Genomic DNA, 7,110 nt, shown 5'->3' with positions numbered 1-7,110 from the left:
TTTTGTATTAGTTTTGTGATTTTAGTGTTTTGTAGGTTGTTGAAGAAAAACTGCAGCATTAAAGGAAAAAATGCAAAGTTTGGAAGAAATCACATTTTGAGAAGACGTAGATGATGTGGTTAAGTTTAACATAATAAAGGAGATGATTAAATCGAAATTTCTCTAATCGGAGTCAAAATTGGATTGGATTCAAAATTAGATTCTGTAAACGTCTCAATATTTTGATCATAACTTTCCGCTCAAATATCAGATTGAAATGATTCTAGCAGCATTGGAAAGAAAACTCAAAATAATACAATTCGTTGTGAAATACGATTTTCCTAATTCGGACGGTTACTATGCCAAAATCACCCCGCAATAAAAGGACACAAATTTGGACGAATCCTATTCCGATTTCAGACTTCTATTTGGACTCGGAGACAGACCTCCGAATTATCTAGGTTTACTAGGGCTTCTAGTACTTTCCTAAGCCTATAAATAGACCTCTTTGCATTCAAGAAAATATATACAATTCCAGTTTTGGGATACAATTTTGGAGACAGAATGTAATCCACAGTTTTTCTTTAGGTTTAGGTTTAGGTTTTAGTTTCATAGTCATATGGAGCTAAATTCTCAACTAAGGTTGGGGATGAAGCCTCACCGATGAAGAACAACATCGTTTTATTGTAAGTTTTATTATTCCGATTTTATTGGTTTTATATTTCAATTATTTTACTTGTTTTCAATTGTGTTGGATGAATCTTTGATATCTTGTTGTGATTCAAGGATACACTTGATGATTTAGGATAATTTCACATGATTATTGCTTGGTTTTATATGACTAAAAATTGGATATCCCTTGTGATTTGTTCTTTGGATACATTTGGTGTTTCAATTAAATTTGGATTCCGCTTGTAATTTGTGCAATGAATGGATACATGAGATGATTTTGATTAATTTTTTGAAGCATAGTAAAACATACATAAGATTTAAATTGTAAGAACTTTGGATTAATATTGATGAACATAGAGTATGTTGTTATGATTCGGTAAGTGTGAATTCCGCATCCTTAGTACCTTTATTTATTGATTTACTTAGTTTATTTATTTTATGTCTAGTCATTTCAATTTCAAAAATAAAAATTCAAAACCCTTTTGGAACTAGGGTAGGATTAAATTACTTTAGATTTAAATTGCTCTTTCAAAAATACAATTCTCTGTGGGATCGACCTCGCACTTGCAATCCATTAATTACAATCGATTAGTGCACTTGCGAGTTAATATAAATTGACACAACAGTTTTTGGTGCTGCCGGGAAATTGTTAAATTTTTGAAACCAATTTATGTCTAAATTGATTTTATCTTTCTACTAGTTATAATTAGGATTTTATTATTTTTTTTGCAATATGTTTTGTTTTATTCTTGTTACTAACGAAAAAAAAAAAAAAAGAGTTTTCCTTTTCCTTTTTTTTTATTTTTTATTTTTTATTTTATTTTATCAGTGTTTTACAGTTCTGCCGCGTTCTCTGTCCGTACATTAACTAGAGTGTGATCAAGCGCAAGTGCATTATGCTCGAGCGCACTCGCGCAGCTAGGCAACCCCAAATTCCTTTGTGCTCACCTACGCACGACCAGGTCTTGCGTCAACTCGAGTGCATCGCAGCAAGCCAGCAGCATCAGACGGATCAGAGCACCTACGCTCAATCCCACCGACGTTGCGCTTCAGGTCACCCGCGTAGTAGACAGCATAATTTGCTAGGCTGCGCTCGATCCCACCTAGCTTGCGCTCGAGCGCACCTCCCCAGACTGCACCAAGACAGATTAGTACTTGAATTTGCCAAATTTAATTTTGGTCCATTTTGTGAGTTTTTAAGTTTTAGTTTTTAATTTCTGGTTATTTTTATTTAGCTTGTGTTAGTAGTAATTTTTTTTATTATTATTATTATTTTTGTTTTTTTTAAAAAAAATAAAAATTAAAAAAAAAATGGTTAATGTATGTGGAATATTTGCATGCTAAAGAGTGAGGGTGAAACATGGATTTTCATTTTAATAATTTTAATAATTTTTCTGTACAACATGTTTTTCCTAGTTGTAGGACATCAGTTCCTACCAACTACCCTCAAAAGTTTTACCCACATGAGCCATGGTCATACTGCTCTAGTCCTTATCATCATTATAGTGATTGTCCATCATGGGGACAAGTTTCTTATTTTTCATATGATCAAATGAACACCAGTTTTTTCAGCCCAGGATTTGAATCAAATTCCAATTTTTACAACCCAGACTTGAGCAATCAATCTGATTTCTCATGGCCAGCACGGGCTACGGAGAATTATACTCCCAAATTTGATGAACTGCATCATTTAGACTATCCGCAGTTCAATCATCAAGCTCAACCGCCTACTTATCAATCCACCACTCAAGTGCCACAACTTGCACCACAGACATCACTGGAAAGCATGATGAAAGCATTCATGCAATCAACTGACGAGAGCATACAAGAGATGAAGAATACCAACTCCCAAACTATACAAGAGCTGAGGAATTCCACAATAGCCAATAGCAGAGACATACAAGAGCTTAAGGGTTTCACTCAGATCAACTCTCAAGCTATGTCAAGGTTGGAAGGACAAATCGTCATCTAGTTGCTGAATTCAACAGAATAGAGGAAGAAGAGCTTCAAAGTCAGTTGATGGCTGAAAGGCACTACATGATTGATGAGGATGATTTCGAAAATTCTTATCATGAGCATGCCCAAGTACTACCACACTTGAGAGTGAGGAAATTATGGATAAAAATGAGGAGGAAGAGCAAGTTGAGCACCCTGAACAAGTTGAGCACCATGAGAACAGTGAACCCCCAACAGATCCTAATCTGCCCAATGACATGGAAGTGAGTACTAACGCTCATGCCTGGATCACTGTCTTTCTTGAGACACATCAAGAATCTTAAGCTTCATCACCTGAATGTCTCAAAGAGCCATCTTATGTCGAGATACTCAAGGACTTGTTCACACAAGCACACAAATCTAGGAACCACTTCCCTAAAAAGATCCGTCGAAGCAAGCAAGTCTACATAAGATGCCGAAACATCCTTCCAAAGTGCTATGAATTTTTGAAGAAGAAAGGGTGGAAGAGATTGGTTGGACATCCAAATGATTGGGGGAAGCACTATAAGATGTTCTCCTCCAGTTTATTTTCTGCACTTCACTCCACAAATTATTTCTTTCCTTTTTCATTACATGTTATTTTTATTTGTTTTTGTTTCTATCAGCAATTAATCTTTTGATATTTGTTTCTATGAAAAAAATATTGCTGTTAGTTTTGTTGACAGGTGTTTTGGTGTTTGAGTTTGGAGGATGTCCTGCCCCTTTTTCACACCTTGATGTTTCCTTACTTCCGGTAATACTACACATTGAGGGCAATGCGTAATTCAAGTTTGGGGGTATGGAAAAACACTTTGTCTATTTATTTTTGTTCTTATTTGTTTGTTTTTATTTGTCTTTTTGTGTTAAAAATTTCGAAAAAAAAAAATAAAAAATTATGCTATGTTTATATGTCAAGTTTGAGTTAAACTGTGACTGTGGTTTGCATTTCATTGGCTTGCTTAAAGGGTTGAACATCATCATTATGTAAGTAGAAGTCTGAGTCCTTTGACTTATTTTTGGGTAAAAGAAATTTCACTTGTTTTGAGACAAATTTTTATGAGCACATTAGCATGTTTTCTGTGAGGTTCATTGAGTTTAAACTTGTTCTTTTTTAGATTTGTTGGATGACCTATTGATGAATAACCTTAGTTTGCAATATATATATATATATAATAAAATAAAAAAATTAAAAAGAGAAGGAAAAATAAAAGAAAGATCATGTTGAGTTTTCCGCTGAGTAACTGGACCTCTTGCCTCATTAAGCATTGAGTGTTCACATCAAAAGGTGTGAAGTTCAGTGTTGATTTAAGATATGGCTAGTCTGGCTTCGTAACCTTTTTGACTTAAGTTAATAAGTCCTTAGGGATGTTCTACATCTAGTGCCCTAGAACAACCTGGCTTGAGAGTCATTGGCATAACACTTGTTACATGGGTCAATTAGAATGCTTAAGGGAATTAGACATTGCATAGCCAATATAAAATAATAATAATAATAATAATAATAAAAGAAAAAAGAAAAATGCATATCTTGCCTTGGTTGTTTCATCTGTTAGGGATTCTTCCAAATTTTGTGAAACTTGTTTTGAGTTTAAACTGAAAGCTTCATGATTGTATGCTAATTACACTTTACACTTTTTAGAATATATGACTCAATTATCCATTTATGAGTGATTTGATTCTAGATTTCCTTTTGACTGTAATGATGGTGTTTGTCTTTTTAAGTTTGCTCATGAATAAGAACTATGGTTTATGTGAAAATTCTTTCTTGTAAATAACATTATGCTACAATGTTCATGGGTATCATTCCTGTTCAGCTCTTATGAGACTTCACTCATCCACTAGGGATGCCTACGGGTTTAAAAGGTTTGTTGCATATGCTAAATGCAATCGTCTCTCCCACGATAGAGAATTTATGTTTTTTGCTTTCATTTTATTTTTCGTTTTGTTTTGCTAAGGGACTAGCAAAATGTAAGTTTGGGGGTGTTTGATAAGTACCAAATATTGCATATTTAGACCCCTTTATTTACATTAGTGAATCCTTTAGTTGTGTCGTTATTTAATGTTTTGTGTTAGTTTTGTGTTTTTAGTGTTTTGTAGGCTGTTGAAGAAAAACTGTAGCTTTAAAAGAAAAAATGCGAAATTTGGAAGAAATCACACTTTGAGAAGACCTAGATGATGTGGTTAATTTTAACCATATCAAGGAGAGGATTAAATCGAAATTTCTCTAATCAGATTCAAAATTGGATTGGATTCAAAATCAGATTCTGTAAACGTCTCAGTATTTTAACCATAACTTTTTGCTCAAATATTGGATTGAGATGATTCTTGTGGCATTGGAAAGCTAACTCAAAACAATACAATTCATTGTGAAATAGGAATTTCATAATTTAGACGGTTACTATGTCAAAATCACCCTGCAATAAAATGACACAAATCTGGACGAATCCTATTCCGATTTCAGACTTCTATTTGGACTCGGAGATAGACCTCCGAATTATCTAGGCTTACTAGGGCTTCTAGGACTTCCCTAAGCCTATAAATAGACCCCTTTGCATTCAAGAAAATATAGACAATTCCAGAGACTGGTTTTCGGATACAATTTTGGAGACAGAATGTAATCCACAGCTTTTCTTTTAGTTTAGTTTTTCTTTAGGTTTAGGTTTAAGTTTTAGTTTCATAATCATGTAGAGCTAAATTCTCAACTAAGGTTGGAGATGAAGCCTCACCGATGAAGAACAACATCGCTTTATTGTAAGTTTTATTATTATGATTTTATTAGTTTTATATTTCAATTGTTTTACTTGTTTTCAATTGTGTTGAATGAATCTTGGATATCTTGTTGTGATTCAAGGATATACTTGATAATTTATGATAATTTCACATAATTGATTGCTTGGTTTTATATACCTAAAAATTGGATATCCCTTGTGATTTGTTCTTCAGATACATCGGGTGTTTCAATTAAATTTGGATTCCTATTGTGATATGTGCAATGAATGGATATATGAGATGGTTTTGATTAATTCTTTGAAGCATAGTAAAACATACATAAGATTTAAATTGTGAGAACTTCGGATTAATATTGATGAACATAGAGTATGTTGTTATGATTCGGTGAGTGTGAATTATGCATCCTTAGTACCTTTATCCATTGATTTACTTAGTTTATTTATTTTATGTCTAGTCATTTCAATTTCAAAAATCAAAATTCAAAACAGTTTTGGAACTAGGTTAGAATTAAACTACTTTAGATTTAAATTGCTCTTTCAAAAATATAATTCTCTGTAGGATCGACCTCGCACTTGCAATCCATTAACTACAATCGATTTGTGCACTTACGTGTTAATATAAATTGACACAACAGCCAGCAAGGGTACACTCTGGCAAACGGTATTCCCTTGCATAAGTGCTTACAAACGTACATACATACATATATACATACCTGCATACATACATCCGATCATGCATCTATTCTTGCATGCCTCCACTCATACATGCATCCGCTCATACATGCATCCATACATTTACCTACAGACTCATGCTCTAAACCTCGTACTACTCAAATATTGCACGAGTATGCCTACATACAAAATCGCCATCTTTGGATTAGTGCAGAATTTTCTCAACTTTGGCGGAGCATGCTCAGATCAAATTCAAAGAAATATATATAAGATTTGCAAAAACAAAGGTAACATTTCGGGTGTGGATAAAAGAAACTTTATTCCCATTAGACCACCACTGTGACCTAAGGGAATGGCGGGGTACTGTTGATACCAAATATTTTTAGATGCCCAACCAGAGAGCCCACTGCAAATAAGAGGCTCACGGCTCACTAAGTCACTAAGGAACTAAGCCCAAACCCCTGCAATCTAGGCACGATCGCCTAGTCATCGTCTGGTCCGCCCCCAAATTATGCAATTATGCGCCATCTTATGCTAACCCGATAATTAGGGAAGTGTAACCACTCTCCAACAACCCAATCTGGGAGTAACAACTAAAATCAGGGAATAACAAACTCAATCTCCTAAAAAGAGTCTAGGTGCATGCCAAATCACCAGGCGAACTACCCCAAAGATTATCATGGAGGAAATTGCTTAGCCACCTCCCTAAGAATCAAGGGAATCAAGTGAGAGTCCCACAAAGACTCTCACTCTTAGCTACTACTATAAAAAGAGTAGCCTGTCACAACGATAAACTCGGTGAATTCTATCCTTAACTATTCTCAATCATTATTACTTATTATTCCCTTACTCTTATTTCATTCAAGTTCTCACTTAGGCATCGAAGGTGGCACGACCACCACACCCCCCACTTCGCGGTCTGCCACTACTGATCCGTTCTTTACTCTTAGCAGGCTTTGGAATTGAATTGCTACTAGGGTTGACAACTATCTCAACACTTTTGAATAAAACATACTAGTATCTCGTGTTCTAATATGTTTTCAAATTACTTCAAAAAAAAAAAAAAAGTTTTCAAATTTGTCTT

The sequence above is a fragment of the Corylus avellana genome, chromosome 8 (assembly GCF_965113065.1).
Source record: "Corylus avellana chromosome 8, dhCorAvel1.hap1.2, whole genome shotgun sequence".
NCBI classification, from domain to species: Eukaryota; Viridiplantae; Streptophyta; class Magnoliopsida; order Fagales; family Betulaceae; genus Corylus; species Corylus avellana.
Note: the sequence above shows the minus strand (reverse complement) of the source record.